Source organism: Micromys minutus (assembly GCF_963924665.1).
Source record: "Micromys minutus genome assembly, chromosome: 11".
Taxonomy (NCBI): domain Eukaryota; kingdom Metazoa; phylum Chordata; class Mammalia; order Rodentia; family Muridae; genus Micromys; species Micromys minutus.
The window spans coordinates 40,741,362-40,759,799 of NC_137980.1; the positions used below are offsets into that span (position 1 = coordinate 40,741,362).

Below are 18,438 nucleotides of genomic sequence, written 5' to 3' on the forward strand. Positions count from 1 at the left end.
ATTGTTGTTCCTTGACTCTCGGGAATGTTCCTGGCTTCCCCTACAGCCAACCTCTCCTCAGCCTCTGCTTAAATGGCCCCTCCTCAGACCTGGGGCAGCCCATTTCCCTCTTCCTTGCCCATCTTTCACTGGTTCATTCTGTTCCTCGCTGGCTGTGACAGTTTGCACCCCTATCTGTCTCTGTGCTCTTGGGGACAAGAGAGGGATCTGGCCTTAGGGACTTGGGATACATGAGGCAAAGGTAGTCTCTAGCTCCAGCGGACAAGGCTGGCCCTAGAGACAGACTGGCCAGGTTGTTTGTTTTGGAGACAGGGTCTCAAACAGTCTAGCCTGACCTCGAACTCACTATAACCAAGATAACCGTGACCTTCTGATTTCTCTGCTTCTACCCCCAGTGCTGGGATTGCAGGCATGGTGCTCAACTATATCCGATTAATCTGGAACAGGGCGTGGAGCCTAGAGCTTCAGGCCTGCACTGAAAACCTTCTACTGAATGAGCCACACTCCCAGCCCAAGCTGCTCCTTTTATGGGCTGGTTTAGAGGTGGGGGAAACTGAGGCTGAGACACACAGAGTATATAGTTCAGAAAGAAGATTGCTGAGAGAGTCCTTCTGCTTCCAGAAACTTCTCCCTAAACCCCTGTCCAAACCTCTACATGTCAATGGTCCCTTTGGTATCAGAGCACTCAGTCAACCTCCCCCAGTCGCCCCCACCCCTGCAGCAACTCCCAGCCCAGTAAGTACTTATGAGATCAACTCCCAGCCAAGTAAGTACTTATGAGATTTCTGTTCCTACTGACCTTTGCCCTGAACTTACTGCCTCCTGGCCTGAACCAGACAGGTTCCTGACCTCTTGCACTACAGGACCCTGGGTGCCCTCAGCAACAGCAAACAGATCTGCCTGTGCCTTTCTGGACTCCAGGCCCAGGCATGTCCAATTCTCCTGAGGCTGCCCCAGGGCTTTCTCTGCTCAGGTTTACTGTGCACCAGGCCTCACTAGCAGGGCCCCATTTGCCCTTTAGCAACCCTGTGAGGAGACACCAGGACAGGTGTGGAGAGTGAGAGTGGTCAGAAGTCACAGGGTGGAGCAGGCCGGGCCAGCGCCATAGCTGTGATGCTTATGAGTGGAGAAAGGGCCTGTACCACAGCCTCCTCCCAAAGTGAATTTCAGATTTACTCCTCACTGCAGAAGCCCCGTGCCAGGGATTCCTGTTGGGCTCGATGCTCTGTAGCCCCTTTCCAAGCTCTGTGTGGCCTTTTTTTGCGGGTTCCCTGCCAGGAACATTTTTGTTGTTCTTCTTCCCCTGCCTTGGGTCTTTGCTGACAGAAAAAAAACCCTCAAAAACAAAAACAAAAACAAAACAAAACACAACAACAACAACAACAAAGAAACAACAACAACAAAAAAAGAAATCAAAGGTCCAGTTTAGCAGTCCCAGATTCTGGGGAGGATGCCCCGGGCTGGAGGGTGATGTGACTAGCTCTTATCAGAGCCCCAGGCCCTGCAGGCAGGCAGGTGCAGCCAGAGGGGACCAGTGGTGCTCTTTCCCCATCCTTTGACCAAAGCAGATCAAAGGTAGAAATCTCTTCTCTGCAGTTTTTCCTTTCTGGAAGGCTCATGGGAAGTCCTCCCCATCCCCTCCCCTCTCTGTGACCTAAGAAGGTCCTCAAAAGTTCCGAGTCTCTCCTCATCACTAGCTCCTCGACTGGCTGGACAGAGGTCAAGGGGCTCCAGTCACCCGTCCTCGGGGAGCCGAAGGTGGCAGGGAATGTTGGAAACAGACAGACTATACAACCCCAACCTCAGCCACTGCCACCTCTGAAATGAGGGCCTCTTGTGGCCCGGGTTTGGGGGGCAAGCCGGAGTTGACAAGCATTTCCTGTTAAATCTCTGTGTGCTTTGTTTATTGAGACAGGGGCTTAGGTAACCCAGGCTGGTTGGTCTCTAACTTGTTACACCACAAAGGCTGACCTGGAACTCTCCACCTTCCGTATCTGACCCCTCCTCCTCCCCAACTCCTCCCCAAACCCTCCCCCTCCCCCTCTGCCCTGCTGGGATTTCTGGCTCTACTTTTCTTTGCTGCCGGTGGTAAGCCAGAACTCTGCATGGATAGTCCACTTTCCCAGCCGGTTTAAACAAGATCTCCATCCTTTCCTCCCAGCTTTCTTATCAATCCTATCCTCCTCTGTCTGTGAATGAAGATGATTATAACCCATCAAAATAATCCTGTGGGTGGTGACTGGAATCAAGTCAGTTGTCAGTCCCAGAGCAGGGCTGACATAAATAAGCCTTTCTGCCCTTTTTTTTAAATCTAATTTCTTATTTTGTGTACTTCGGATACTGTTTTCATATCATTCCAGAATCTCTAGTTTTGGGTTTATTTTTGTTTTTTAATTTCTTTCTTTCTTTCTTTCTTTTTTTTTTTTTTTAGACAGAATCTCTCTGTGTAGCCCTTGCTTGCCTATAACTTATGATGTAGACCAGGCTGCCCTTGAACTCACAGGGATATGTCACCCTCTGCCTCCAAGTGATGGGATTAAAGGTGTGTCTCACATGCTCTGCTCTAGCTTTTTAAAAGTGACATGAAATCCTAAGCTGTCGGAACATAGAGTCGGATGCCACCTCCCCTCCAGTGAGCTATGTTTGGCCAGGGGCTCCTTTGGGGTTCCCTGGGGTCAGAGTCCCTCCCCGTGAGGGAGCCTGTTATTCAAAGATAGCTGTCCCAAACAGGGAGGTCTCCGCAGTCAGAAGACAGGGCAGCTAGGTTAAAAGCCTAGAGGGTTCCGGGCTTGACCACACTGTGGGGAGCAGGGCACCCACTTCCTTCACACCAGGCCAGATAAGCCAGGCTGGCCTTCCTGCAGAGTCTCCAGGTGGCTCACTCAGCGCTCAGTCATTCCAGACAAGCCAAGGGGCTGCTGTCTAAAAAGCCAAGCGGACTTTACAAAGCCGTGGACAGCTGTTTGGTAAAGTACCATCCATCAAGACGCACTGGAGCCTGCCCAGGGAACCAGGTTCCCACTCCCATGGATTTTTAAGCCCAAGGGGTGACCACAAGTGACAAGTCTGGAAATGAAATTTACAAGGTTTGTCCAGATGACATCAGGATGACGAGGAGAAGGCAGGTAAGGGGCGGAGGCTAAAAGGGCTTGGCGTGTGGCTTAGTTGAGAGCTTGCCTAGCACCCACAAAACCCTGGCTTCTACCCCCAGTACCGTGTTCACCTGGCATGGTAACTCATACCAGTATTTGGAAATGAGAGCAAAAGAATCAGGGGTTAGCCTCAGCTACAGTGGGTGCTCAGGCCCCTGTTTCAAGTAGGATGGGCGAAGAGGGCTGGGAGACTCTGAGAAAGACACGGAGAACCTCAGGCTTTTCCCTGCAAGTCAACCTGGAATTGCTCTGCCTCAGTTTTCCCTCTGGGTGGTAGTGGTAATGGTACTGTGTGTGTGTATGTGTGTGTGTGTGTGTGTGTAACCCTTATCTGATGTCACAGGTTTGGGACTCAAACCACAGACATAAATAAACTGTCCTTTGGAGACTGAGATAAGGGAGCTTAGCAGGGGTCACAGCAGGAACCAGGAGCTACTTTGCTTTGCAGAGGCAAAAGGGCCAGAGTCATTCTCAGGGGGTGGGGGTGAGCACAATCATAAACATCTTCGTCCCCAGTCACTGTGGCTGGCACAGCGTGAGCAGCAGGCACAGGCCACAGGGTGGGGCGCCCGGCCGTGAGCTGCACGCATCATTGTCAGCACCCATAATGCTGTGGGGAGGCAGCGGCTGGGAACCAGGGACCAGGAGGGGCACCCTCCTCCTCCTCCGCTTAACCTGAAAATCCTGTTTGGTTTTCCTGAGCTTTTTGAGACTCTCAGTCATCCTTGCGTTCTCTCCACGATGGGAGTATCTGAGGCAAGCCGAACCCTACTTCCGGCTTCTGTTCTGTCCTGCACAGAGTCTGTCATCCACAGCAGCCAGGGGGATTCTGTGGGAACTTGTCAGGGCATGTCGTCCCTCTTCCTCAAGCCATCTACCCATCATGCTCTCCTACAAGTCTTTTCCAAGCCCTTCCTGCCTCCGGGCCTTTGCACTTTCTCCTGTCTTACTTCATTCTAAGTGTTCTGTGTCTTCCTCCTAATCCCCCGCATCTCTCTCTCTCTCTCTTCTCTCTCTCTCTCTCTCTCTCTGTGTGTGTGTGTGTATGAGAGAGATGTGCTTGTTCATGTGTGTGTTGGTGTGGCTATGCATGTACCATGGCATGTGCGTGATCAGAGAGCAGCACCAGGCGTCTGTCCTCACCCCTGCCTTATCTGAGACAGGGCCTTGTGCTGTTCTCAGCTGTGTTCTCCAGGAAAACTGGCCCGGGAATTTCCAGAGGGTCTCCTGTCTCTTCTCATCTTGCTGTAGGAATAATGGGGTTATAGGCTCACATCACTGTGCTCGGCTCTATGTATGTTCTTAGGATTCGAACTTGGCTCCTCAGGCTTGCTCAGTGAATGTGTCTTCCTCTGAACCATGACCCCATCTCCATCCCCTAATCCCTGCTAACCTGAGACCAACCCTGATTTTCAAATGACACCGTAGCCCATTGCTGGAGGCCATTAGCTCACTTCGCTTCTCTGATGCTTCCAGTATCTGTCTTTGAGTTCCCAGGGATTTGGACCTCTCTGTACCTGGGTGCTGCCTGGTACATGGTGTGAACACAGTCGTGTCTTGCTATGTGGTGATGAATAGAAGCTCCACCAGCCTGTCTGCCAGAGCTCAGGGTTCACCACCAGACTTCCGGGCAGTGAGAATCATGAACTATTTCAGACTGGGGACATTGATCAGCTTGGTGGCGCTCACCGTAGTTTCTGTGAAATGCCACACTCTGTGGCAAGGTGAGGAGTCTTGATGTAGTGTCCCCCTGGGATATCTCTGGAAATGGTAATGCTTGGACCTTGGGGCCAGCTTATGGGAAAGGTCTTTACCAATGATCACAGTACCATGGGGGTGGATAGATCTTAGAGACCAGGACCCAGGGTGCTTGGTGGCACCTTATGTCTGGACTAGGCAACCCTGTAGGTGAGTATGCTTGTCAGTGAAACACAGGAGGCAGACCTAGGTTGAGGGTTTGAGGGTCCGAGTGGGAGAAATAATTGGGGTTCTGAAGGGTGTCCAGATGGATCCCAGATACTATTGATTGGCAGCTGACCTCAGCTAACTGCCTAGGGTGGGGCACGCAGGTCTGAGGGCTGGCAGGGCTAAGTGGCCTCTGAACACTGAGGAGTGGCTGAGGTAGCCTGAAACCAATGGGAAGATTAGTGGGGGGGGCAGGACTCCAGTGACCCCAGTGTTGGTTTGTAGAGGAAAGCCAGGAACAGAAGCCATGACAGAAACAGTCTAAGTGACTCACCATGACCGAAAGTCGGTGTGATACAGATAGGCCTGTGGCACACACGTCCTAGGAGAAGGATGAGAGGCCCAGGGAGCAAAGCCAAGCCCACTATACCTAGGTAGATGTTGGCCTCGAATAGATAGAGGAGAGGAGCCCCTCAGGCCTGTGCTGGCTGCCAACCTGAGGTGACTTCATCTGCAGGAGAGCTGAAGGCTCAGGGGCCTCAGGGCAGAATCCTCCAGCCAGAAATGACAGTCACACGCGGAAAGACTGCTAATAGGCTGACAGCAAGCGGCTGGGTGAGCGAAGCTCTGTTATATGGAATGACCTGCCTTCGATGACCCAGTTCGGTACTGTGCCTAGAAGTGGGGATCCTCTTCTGTTCGTAGGACATTGGCTGCTGCTTCAAGGATGGGACAGATGAGGACAGAAGTCTACAAGAGAAAAGGGTGAGACAGAAAAGAAAGATAAATCAATGGGCAATGCCTACACTGAGTTACTGTCCCAGAAGCCCTAGCCCCGCCTGTGTGGCAAGCCCAAGCCCACCAGCACATCTTCCTTGATTCCTCTTGGATTTCAGGGTGGTTGCACGGGTGCACACAGCTGGGAGTGGCCACAATCCAAGTGGGGCTGAGAAGGCTTCCTGGTGAGGAGATAAGGTTGGTGGGTACATGGCTGCCCCTCACCTTCCTCCTCCCTGCATTCCTGGTGGTAGCAGGCTAGGGAATGTCTCCTGTGCAACCTGGACCCTCCACGCTGACGGAAGTCACACAGCAAGCTGAGTGGCCAAGCCAAAGCTGCATTCAGGTGATTACCTGGCAGCCCCACATACCTGTCCCTGCAGCTGGGGACAGTAGACCCTGCATTGGCAGCCAGGGTCTCTGTCCCCTCACAGTTGACACCTGAGGGTTCTGGAGAGATGCCGTTCTTCCATGACAAAGCCATCTGAGTCATGCTTTTCTCTCCAGGACTTGACAGTTGCCAACAACTGAATCACAGCCAGGCCTGGGCTTGAGGGGCCATGGGGAGGTGTCTTGAGAGAGCCATTGCTGCTTCAGTGTGGACTGGGGGCATGCCTAAGGGGTCGGGCCGGCTCTACTTTTGTTCTCTCTGAGGGGTTCCTGACTCACAGAGTTCTTAAGTATGTTTTTCTTTCTGGAAGGTTCAGGGAGGAAGAATTGGGACCCAGGACTGCTTGACTCTAGGACCAACTTCTTGGTTCCCTGTTCTAGGCTCCTGTCTCCTCATTTGTAAGGGGATAATATTATTCAAAAATCGGAGCTTTTCAAAACTTTCCCATTAAGGTAGGCCAAGCCCATCCTGACTGACACATTGCTTGGCATTCGGGAGCTGTAGGTCAAAAGACAGAGGTGATCGTGAGGTGGGTCCTCTCCTGTTGGCATCCCTGCAGGTGCCTCTAATTTGTTTGGGAGTCACTGAGTTCAAGGAGAGCAATGCCAGCCGTCCAGGCAGCATGTGTAGAGAGTGATGGGCCCAGAAAGGAGAGAGCTGCAGCTGGTGTCCTCAGAGTGTTGGGGACACTGAGAAGGTTCAGTAGCCACCTCTGTTCATCCTGCCAGCCCACAGCGTGCTGCAAGGTCAGGGCCTTCCCACAGGCGTCATCAATGTCATCCCACAGGCAGATTTCTCCACACATGTGTGCCACGAGCACAGGTGTCTCAGTTACTTTTCTATATCTATGGTGGTTTGAAGAGAAACGGCGCCTATAGACTCATGTATTTTCAGGCTTGGCCCATACAGAGTGGCACTATTTGGAGGTGTAGCCTTGTTGGAGGAAGTGTGTCATTGTGGGGGTGGGCTTTGAGGTCTCGTATATGATCAAGCTATGCCCAGTGTGACACACAGTCTCCTGCTGCTGCCTGTGGAACTCTCAGCTCCTTCTCCAGCACCGTATCTGCCTGGATGTTACTGTGCTCCCCCCATGATGATAATGGACTGAAACTCTGAAATTGTAAGGCAGCCCCAATTAAATGTTGTCCCTTTACAAGAGTTGCCATAGTCATGGTGTCTGTTCACAGCAATGAAGCACCTAAGACAATTGCTACAGCATCATAGATGAGGCAGCTTACGACCTAGTATGTTGCTTTTACCTCAGGCAGATTCTTAGGGCCAGAAAGCAGTGACATAAATATCACACGAACGGTCTCCATGGTCCACACTGTTCTCAGCTCTATTGGCTTCCAAGTTCTCACTGGTGTGGCCCATGAAGCTCTGCTTACAAAGTCCAACCAATTTCCGAGTTCAAAGTCCCAAAGTCTTCCACATCTCTCCCCTGAACACCATCAGGCCTGTCACTGAAACATGATACCAACTTCTGTTACTTTTTGGATGCTGTGAAGAGATGCCATGACCAAAGCAAAGCAACTTACAGAAGGGATAGTCATTTGGGACTTATAATTTCAGAGGGTTAAAGTTCATGTAGTAGAGGAAAGGCACAGAGGCAAGAACAGCTGAGAGCTCACATCTGGATCCACAAGTAGGAGGCAGAGAGCGTACAATGAACAGTGACACACTTCCTCCAGCAAGGCCACACCTCCTCCAGCAAGGCCACACCTCCTCCAGAAAGGCCACACCTCCTACAGCAAGGCCACACCTCCTCCAGCAAGGCCACACCTCCTCCAGCAAGGCCACACCTCCTCCAGAAAGGCCACACCTCCTCAACAAGACCACAACTCTTAATTCTTCCCAAACAGTTCCACCAACTGGGGTCCAAGTACTTAAACACGTGAGCCATTCTCATTTAAAGCACGACACTCAGAAACTCCCTGGTGCGCGCGCGCGCGTGCACACACACACACACACACACACACACACACAGCGCATCTCTGATCACTGTTGTGTGTCGTGCTCTCTCAGCCAGTACTTCATCTTGGCAATGTCAGATTGGTTCAGAGACTGGCCTCAGCCTCCATGACTACAAACCATGGGAACACCACTGAGCTGAACCAGGGGGAGAGGCCTGCTTAGGGGTCTCAGCCTATGACTGATGTGTTGCTGTGTGGCACACTTCAGGTGACAACCCTTATTCATTAGATGCCTGGCCCTTCTCCCTCTCTTCTCCCTGCCCCACCCCTACCCCCTGCACACCTTCTCTTTTCTTTCTTTTTCTTTCTTTCTTTTTTCTTCTTTTTTTTTGGCCATAACTTAAAATCTTTTTTCTTTTTGCCTTTTTGCCAATTTGCATTTTTCGAATATTTCTTCTGTGAACACGCTCTGTTTGTGTCATAACCAGGAGAGTGTTTGCAGGACCAGTACTCAGCCTCCAGCCAAGTTAGATAAACAGCCTCACGCACAGCACAAGCCGAATGAAAACTTCCGCCTCCACTGCCCAGGCCTGTTTGGTCAGGAGGGCGTCACTTCTGGAAAACTGTGGGCTGAGGCCCAGCCCCTGGCAGCAACCATGTGCCCTGGGGCACAGGGCCAGCATCTCTGTCTGGCCAAGGTGGAGTCATCCCCGCAACCCCCCACTTCTCACATGAAGAACAAAGAGAGAGCAGGGCTGGGAGCTGGCCCACCCTGCCCCACACTACTTCTCAGGACCTTAGTGTGTGTTCACTTCTCTGATTCACTTGCTTTCCAAGAGGCTCAAGACGAGGCTCAGCAACAGAAGCGCCAGAGCAAAGAGCAAGGCCAGGTAGCAGCTTGTCACGGAGGAGTCAGAGAGCCAGCCTCTGCCCTCTTTCTGCCCACTGGCAGCCTCCCGGCTTGCACGCTGATTCTGGTTTCTCTCGCTGTGTGGGACTCAGGTGTGCTGACTCTTAGCTTGGCTTCCCGGCCACAGGGCTAGTTTTACTGCTGTCATTTCAAAGTCCTCTTGCCACCAGATGTCTGCCTGGGACACCCAGCACTGGGCAGAGGCAGTGGGGTGAGTGGATGGATGGATGGATGCATGGATGGACAAGTGGCCAGAGGCAAAGACAGACTTCACTTCATACCTGGGTTCTCCTTCAAAGTCTGTCTCTGTACCCACAAACAAAAAATGAGGGAGCTGGGTTTTCCCTATGCCACAACCTGTCTGTGTGGGAACCCTGGGTCCCCAGGACAGAACAGGCTTCCAGAGGGAGCCTCTAGGCAGGGAGGGCCCAGTCATCACCCCAGGGCCACTGGCTTCGGTCTCAGGACTTCCGTGGGGCCCTTGAAGGCCCCCCTCCTTGGCCTAATTTATTTTTAGCACTGGAGCTGGGCAGAGCCCTCTCCTTAGGAAGAGTCCTAAGGCCAAGGGAGGGCTTTGAAACCGGGTGAGAAACTAGGTCAGGCCGGCAGCTGGCATTGCTCCAGACGATAAGGCCGGGAAGTTTAATAACGTGAGTGGCCGATCCATGACATAACTGAGAGGAAACGGCAATTAAGGGGCGATTGTGCAAGCGGGCAGCCTCCTTCACAGCTCGTAAAAGAGAGGAGGGAGAAGCTGCATTGTCCTCGAGGGCCGCACACGCGGCCTATGGGGCTTGGACTGCAAAGATCTCTTCACTGGAGCGGCACCCACCTCCCACTACCTCTGCAGGACAGGGGGACCCAGAGGGACCCCAAAGGCAGGGAAGCTCCCACAGCCATCCCGGCTCTGCTGGGACTCTGTTGAGCGTTGCCAAGAAGCCAGACTCTTGGCGGGTGGCTGGGCCGCAGCTGTTTTGCCTACCAAGTGAACCCTCTGACTCCCCCCCCCCCAGCCTCACCCTCCTGCACCTCAGTTACTGTGGGTCTTCAAATCCTCAGTATCATGTGTCCAGTCTTTCCAGCCACATTTGCTCCCTCTTCAACACCGGACTGGTTTCTTCCTGAACCACAAGCCCAGCTCACCACAGGACCTTTGCACTTACTATGGTCTTGGTTAGGATACTCTCCTTAGGATACACTTGGCTCTCTAACACCTTCAGCCTTTGCTTAAATGTTGGTGTCACATTACAGTCATGGCCAATCCTCCTGAGAACAGACACCCACTGCTGCTCTCTTACCTTTGCCTTTCTCCCCAGCATTTACCACCAGACTGCCCTGTGCCATGCTGGGGTCCCACATGGGCCCTGAGGCACGTAAGTGTTCTGTCAGAGGGACTTCCGTTCATCTCACTCTGGGCTGCAGCCCTGGCACCAAGAACCCTTGAGAGCATCAGAGCATCTTTGTAAGTAGCGGTGAACGGGCGAGTGGGCGAATGAATAAGAGGAAGAATATGTTAGTGGATGCACGCAGAAAAGAATGACCAAATGAAGGTGTGGATGAGCTAATTAGCTAGCTACTGAGTGAGTGTGTGGATGAATGTGAATACATGATTGTGTGAATGAGTCACTGAATGTGTTGGTGAATGCATGAATGAGGGGACAAATGGATGAGTGTGAATGAATGAGTGAATGAATGAAAGTGTGTGAATGAATGGATGAACAAGTGAACAAATGAATGAGTGTGTGGATGGATGAATGTGAATGAATGAGTGAATGAACAAATGAATGTGTGAATGAATGAGTGTGAATGAATGAACAAATGAAAGAGTGCATGATTGAATGAGTGAACAAATGAAAGTGTGTAAGTGAATGAATGAACAAGTGAACAGATGAGTGTATGAATGAATGAATGAGTGTGTGAATGAATGAGTATGTGAATGAATGAGTGTGTTAAATGAATGAATGAGTGAACAAATGAATGAGTGCATGAATGAATGAGTGAACAGATGAAAGTGTAAATGAATGAGTGAATGAATAGGTGAACAAATGAAAGTGTGTAAATGAATGAATGAATGAGTGAACAAATGAATGAGGGTGTGAATGAATGAAGGCATGGATGAATGTTGTTGTCACTGACTGAATCAAAAGTCAGCCACCAACCACACCAGAATAAGTCCTCTCGGAAGCTGCTGGTAAGGTGGTAGCAGTGTCGCCGCCAGGCTGTTAGGGCAGCCCAGGGTCAGCATTTGTCACCTGAGGTCCCATAGGTGTTGGCCCCTTCCACGACCCCAGACTTTCTGGATGGGGTGCTGTTTGGTGTGATCACCTGGCTGCCTATCCAGATCGCAGCTGTGCAGGAGCAACTGCACACGCAGACCCCCAGGCAGGGAAACACATGCTGCCCCCACACACTCCCATTCCCACCCAGAGCTCCAGACCTGAACTCACATTCACACACAATTAAACCAACACACCCAGTTTCTCACAAACACGCCCCAGCAAATAAGACCTCATGCCCAAACATGTAGGCACACTTGATCCTACTGTGCCTTTGCCAGAGTATACACGAGCGTGCGCAAACGTGCTCGAATGCACACAGACATACACACAAACACACACACACACACACATGATACCACATCCCCTGCCCTCCCCAGCCACACCTCCTGAGATGTCTGCCTGTCTTCTGCAGGGCACTGCACACACACAACACACACACACACACACACACCACACACACACAACACACACACACACACACCACACATACACACACACACACACACACACACCACACACACACACACCACACACACACAACACACACATACACACACACACACACACACACACACACCACACACACACACACACACACACACACACCATGAGTGACCATGAGGACCAAAGACAGGGCATCTCACTGGCGCCCACCCTGACCCCGGCACATCGGTGACCTGACCTCTGCACTCCGCTCAGCTCACCACAGCAGTGCACGATACTCACGTCATCCTTGACTGGGCCGCCCCAGGGCATGTCTGCTGGCGCTGTCCTGGGCACCTACCCACTTCCTCTCATCGTGGGCGGCAGCCTTGCTGACATCAACCAGTTTAGGGCCTGCCTGGCACCTCACAGAAAGGAAGGAAGCAATCTGTCCCTACCACGGGGTGCTGTGACCCAGTCCTGGAGAGAAGGCTCGCAGAGGGGTTCATGGGAGCACTTTCCTTTTTGACCATCAGGGGGACCAAAGCATTTCTGACAACCAAGAACACGGGGCTGCCTGGACCTGTGGTATTCTGAGCATGCCGGGAACTATCACCTATCCTCAGAACAGCCATGGTCCCATGGAACAGGTAACAGATTGGGTCAGAGTCCCTATGGCCCCAAAGTCATGTCCTGATCGCTCTCTGTGCTTGTCTTCTGGTGTTTGCGTGGGGATTCATTTGTCTCTGTGAACCTCAATATCCATAGTCCTCCATGTTTCCACACGTGCTGGGCTCAGGACACAGTGCTGCCACTGTACCAGCCACACCAGACAGAAGACAGTCCTGACGGGACTTGGGACAGCGGTAAGGAAGAGAAGAGCCAGCTCCGCCTGGGCCAGGGGCCGTCGGAAGTGTTCTTGGACTTTAGGTTCCAAGGACTTGACTCTGGGTCTCAGGTGCTGAGACAGGTGGAAAGGGGGCATGTGTGACACCAATAAAAACTTGCTTTCTAACTACCAGGTGGTGGTAGCACATGCTTTTAACCCAGGAGGCAGAGGCAGGTGAATCTCTGTGAGTCTGAGGCCAGCCTGGTCTACAAATCAAGTTCCAGGACAGTCAGGGCTACACAGAAAAACCGTTTCCAAAAAAAAAAAAGAAAAGAAAAGAAAAGAAAAGAAAAGAAAAAGAAAATTTTTTAGATTTTTATTTACTTTTCTGTGCCCGAGTGCCTGTCTGCGTACCATAAACACAGTGCCCGTTGAGGTCAGAAGAGGAAATGGGTCCCCAGGAACTGGAGTTACAGGTGGTTGTCAGTTATCATGTGGATACCGGGACCAGAACCCAGGCCTTCTGCAAGAGCAACATGTGCTCTTAACCACTGAGCTCTCCAGCCCCAAACTTTTTGCTTTTTCAAACAGTAGAAAAGCAGGGTGTGATGGCTCGTGCCTGTAGTTTCAAGTCAGGAGGATCTCGGAGAGTTCCGGGCTATTCTGGGCTACAGTGTGAGACTGTCTTAGAAAACAGAACAAAAACTAAAGCTGAGCTTAATGAACGAGACACACCATGTGGGTTTGTTCTAATGGATTCTAACAGAACTGAGCAGAGAGGTTTCCTGATATGGAGGCCCGCACCCCAAACAGCTCTTCTTCCCTGAGTTACCAACCCCAGCTGACTACGAAAGCCCAAGATAGTCATCTGGTGTCCCACTGTCAACTTCATAGGCCTGTGAGAATCGTTGTCACATACTTAGTCCCTTTGTCCCTTGTTGGGGTCATATGGCACACTGGTAAGGAAGTTACACTCCCGTCCTCATCTCTTTGGCTTCTGAGCCCTGGGGTACAGTTATTCCCTGGACCCCTGGTGGTCCCAAATGGGGACCCACAATGGCCACCATTGGTGTTATTTAGGACTTTAGGTCAGGCACCATTATCTCTATATGGGCTGAGGAACTGTCCACTCTGGGCAGATGAGTCAGAGACACATGGGAGCCAAGAGACATCAGGTCCCCAATGACAACACATACACAGGCAGGCCCTCAACCTGGAGCACTCAAACAAGAGCTTCAGCCTGCACATCGTAGGCACTTACTGAGTTCCTAGGACTTCTCACAGACTAGCCACTTTAGGCTCCTCATCACCCTGTAACATCTCCTTCCACAAGTGGGGAAACTGAGACACAAGTGTGGTGGTGGATAAGTTGCATCACCAGGAGAAACAAAAGCCCAGGTTTTCCCACTGGTCATGCACAGTGGCAGAGTGCCATGGTCTCTCCCACTGCCCACTCTGGAGTCACCCCCTCTCCATCCCCACCACCTGGCCTAGTGACTACAGGATCCAGCGCCACCAAGCCAAGGCCAAGAACTGGAGTCAGGTCAAGGGTGGAATTGGTAGTGCTGCGCACAAGCTGGGTGACCTTGGGCCAGTCACTTAACCACTCTGGGTGTTTACTTTCTCACCTGTAGACAAAGAGAGAGGCAACAGTCCCAGCTAGGGAGAATTTGCTGCACTATACTGCACTGCTCCTGAGTCAGCTTCAAGCAGTCTCCTGGCAGCCTCAGGACCTTTGCACATGCCATCTCTCCGTGCTGAACCTTCTCTGAGCAAACACCATCCTTCTCCATGACTGCCAGTCTGGGGCATTTTTAGGGAATGTCTCCAGGGCCCGTACAGCAAGCTGTATTGCTTGTCAATCCCAAGCTAATACGCAGAGAACGTGGGCAGGTGGTCTCAGTACCAGGCTGATTTTCAACCTGGTCCTGCTGTTGTTCTGGAGCAAGATGGCTCCCTGTGTCCCTCTTGGCACACCCAGTGCCCTGAACTTGGTTAGCATGAGCAGAATGTGGCAAGTGTGTCACTGGGGCTAAAGGAGCAGCCTTCTTAAGTCACTAGGTAAGGACATGACAGCCAGACTCCTTCACCCTGCAGCCTGGGTCTGCTAGGTGTCACTGGGCATCTTCAGGGCAAGACTCTCCCCTAGGAACTGAGAGGCACGACCTAGCGGTCTGGCAGACTTGTAGCCCCCAGCCTCACCCCCACCCCCACCCCCAGCTGAGAAGCAGGAGGCTGCAGCCAGGCAGACTGGCCAGGAGGAGGTGACTCACTAGCCCCATGATGACAGGTGACATTCCATTTCTTCCCTCGGGGGAGGGGGGACTTTGGCCTGGAGATAAAGGGAGCCGGCCTCCCACTTCTGGGAAAAGGACAGACAACAGGGACAGTGGCCAGGCCACCTCCCTGGGGAAGGGGGGCATCGCATGTCTGCGCTGGAAGACAGGGACAGAGGCTGCCTCATGAGGCCGGCTGCATGGCTCAAGGGCTCTCCCCTGGGAGGTGGAGCCTCCCCTCTCCCCAGTCTACCATTCTAGCTCTTCACAGCTGGTTGTGGTGCCCTTTGGTCTGCAGGCTTGGGTCAGAAGGAAAGGGGGCTAGTTGATGGGTAAATTGAGAAAGGGGTGTCCAGGAGGGTGCTGCCTTGGCAGTGGGCTATATAACACATATCCTCCCCGCCGCGGCCCCCCATCCTGCCCCGTTTCACTATGCAGCCTTGAACTCACAGAGATCTGCCCGCCTCTGCCTCCTGAATCATGGGGTAGAAGAAGGTGTGCGCCAACACGCCCAGCTTCCCTGACGTATTTCCAAAGTCTGTACCTGTGTGGCTGAGGACCCAGCTAAGCCTTTAAAGCATGCACTTCTCTTCCATAACCCGAGTTCAGTTCCCAGCACCCAGGTTGGGTAGTTCACAGTCTCCCGGAACTCCAGCTTGAGGAGGGGGCACCCAGTCCCCTCTTCTGACCTCCAGAGGGACCAGAATTTAGGTGGTGCTCATAACACCCACAGCCACACACACACACACACACACACACACACACACACACATAAATGCAAAAATAACAAATACATCTTTTGGGGGAAAAAATCTTGTTTGGAAAAGCCTTTAGCTGTGTTGCCAGTACTTGGATGTAATTCTGTCCTGGAGGCCTGGGGACACGGAGGCATGTGTTTGCCACATGGCAGGGACAGTATTTGGCTGCAAGGAAAAAGGACCGGCCCCCAGAGGCTTGTGCAGACATGCGTTCGTCACTCTCGGGTCTGAGAGGCCTGTGTTGTGTGGAGACGGGTCCCAGCTGGTGGACATGCTCAGGGCTGTCACCGATGACCCACTTGGGTATGTCACTTTCAAGCTTGCCTGGAGGGCCATTTCCCTGCTTGGTATGTGCTCCTACCTCAGCAGGGATGCTGAGCAAGGATGAGCAGGGGGACTTCCCAGCAGAGACAGGTAGCTTCTTCAGAGCCCCACCTGGGGGCTTTCCTATCTTACCGACTGCAACACAGGGCGTGGCTGGGAGGACACTGAGAGGGTGGTGGTTTCAGACTCAGGGTCCTGTGCTGAGGGAGAGATGGGGGAAGGCGTGGTGGTGTCTGCCTGAGGCTTGTCCCATGTCACCTGGTTCTGCAGCTGGCCTTTAAGCTTCACCCCATGACAGGGTTCTGGAGCAGATCCACATCACTAGGTCAGCTTACCTCATATCCCAGCAGGCTGGGCCAGCCGTTCCCTGTCCCTGTCCCTGTTCCTGGACAGTTACAGTTTTCTTCCTGCCAGAATCATCACCGTTAACATCACAACCCAGGGAGCCTCTTGTGTACCCCCCTCTGTGGCCCTTTCCTACAAATCACCGAAGCCCCTGTGCCAACCCATTCAGGGGCACACCAATCCTCTGTGGCTGTGTGTGGCTTTGATCTCTCACTTGCCTTTTATGATGGGACCACTGTGTCCCCCGAGCAATTTTTTCCTTTTCTGGTTTTATTGTCCTTCTCTAACTTCAGTAGACATGGTCCTAAAAGCCCTGCTGCACCACAGCCTAAACTCACTGCCTTGGAGGGGGGACTCAGAATTTCATCTGGAGATCAGCCACTGGAGTGAAATCCCTCACTTCAAGGCTCCATGGGGACCGTAGGGTCTCTGTGTGCCAGCCTCCAGGAGCAGTCCTCTCCCTCATCACGATAGCTACAAATGTCTGAGGACAACAGTAAACATGTCCTGGGGACACAGTCAATCGAGCCAAATTGACAGATATGGACACCCTAGCCTCCATGGCCTAATTCAGGATCCTTCCTTTTTCCTGGCAGTCTAGTATTTCCCTCATTCTGAGATCTGGCCTCGAATTCAAAATTTACCCCCATTTCTTAGAATGAGTTTAAAAGGGTCTCGACTCTCTGAGACTTGGTTTTCTCAGCTGTGAAATGAGATCAATGATGCAGTGCCAGTGTGGGCGTGGCCACTGTCGGGGAGGTCCCCTGTGCAACCCTGTGTCACTTGTTCACAATGGGCTCTAACCCAGTGGAGGAAGAGCCAGCCCTGTTACTTCAATACAGTTTCTGGAGGAAGGGCGGAAGGAGGAAGAATCTGCAACAATTCCCCCCCCCCCCGCATCCCTACCAAGACAGCTGAGCTACACTCAGGATGGGAGACACCTGGGGGTCTGACGGTGACCTTTTAGGGACAGTAAGAAGATGTCCTGATAGAGACCAGGGCAAAGGACCCAGCTCAGGGCCTTCAGCAAAGCAGAGAAGCCTTCCTCAGGGTCCTGCCTGGATGACCCCAGGCAGGATAGAAAGTGTGTAGGTCTGGGGCCAAGCAGCTGGGGCCCTTGCCCTGCCTCTCAGTGAGTCTCTGTCATGAGGACGGTCGCACAGGAGGGTGCTAAGAGTCCCCACAATGCTGGGGCACTGTTAGCCAGGTGAACAAGCTGCACTGCCCTCATCAGCACCTCACTGGGCCTCAGCGTCACCAGTGTAAGGTGTCAGAGACACCAGGACACACGTGTGTGGAACTGGTCTGGGGCCTGCCCTCAGCTGCTTCTTCCCACAGTCCTTCTGGAGATAAAAGGGACTCTCATTCCCCACTGACTGGAATGGAGGAGTGGCAGGGGCCAGAGTAGCCGTTAGGAACCTGTGTGAAGATTAGAGATTGGCAGAGCAGACAGAAGGAAAAAAGCTGGGTTTCCAGGAGAGGCTCGGAGCATAGCCAAGTTCAGGAGCGGGTGGAACAGAGGCTCTGGGGCACAGCGTGTGGTGATCAAGGGTAGGTGAGCTGCAACGAGGTGGGTGGCAGTCCCTCCAGTGGCCCGGGAAAAGCCACTTAAGCCCCTGGGCTTTGCCTTGGGGGTAAAGGGATCCATGGGAACTATAGGCAGTAAAGTTCCATGGTTAGATTTGTCTCTTGGGAAGATTGTTCCAATACAGAATGGTGGACAGATTCCCCCCTCTTTTCTTCTAGCCCAAGCTGGTCTTTACTAGTTGTGTTGTCAGGGTGATCTCGAACTTCTGATCCTCCTGGGATCACAGGGTGTACCACTGTGCCTGGCTTATGGGGCACTGAGGATCAAATCCAGGGCATGCTAGGCAAATGCTCTACCAGATGAGCCACACCTCCAGCCTGTATCTATTCACTCCTTCAAAAAGATGAAAGCAACAGCAACAACAATAATAATGATGATGATAATAAACCCTCATGCACCCCTCCCCCTCTTCTACCCTTCCCCTCTGAGCCTGGCATAGTTCACAGCGAGGTAGGTTCATCTGTGCACCCACACAGTTCAATAGTGTGAGGGGTGGGCAAGACATTTGTGCAGTTGTGGGGTCAAAAGTACTTCCCTGAGCAAGGAGACAGGACAGAGCAGGAAGACT

The 18,438-nt window shown here is 52.4% G+C and overlaps 1 long non-coding RNA gene across 1 annotated transcript; it reads left to right on the forward strand.

The window, feature by feature from the left end:
• The first annotated feature begins 8,895 nt into the window (after positions 1-8,895).
• LOC308426995 lies at positions 8,896-12,713 on the forward strand. The gene is made up of 4 exons (XR_013975232.1): positions 8,896-9,028; positions 10,365-10,510; positions 12,287-12,400; positions 12,519-12,713. It is a non-coding gene; the product is annotated as an uncharacterized lncRNA (long non-coding RNA).
• Positions 12,714-18,438: the final 5,725 nt, after the last annotated feature.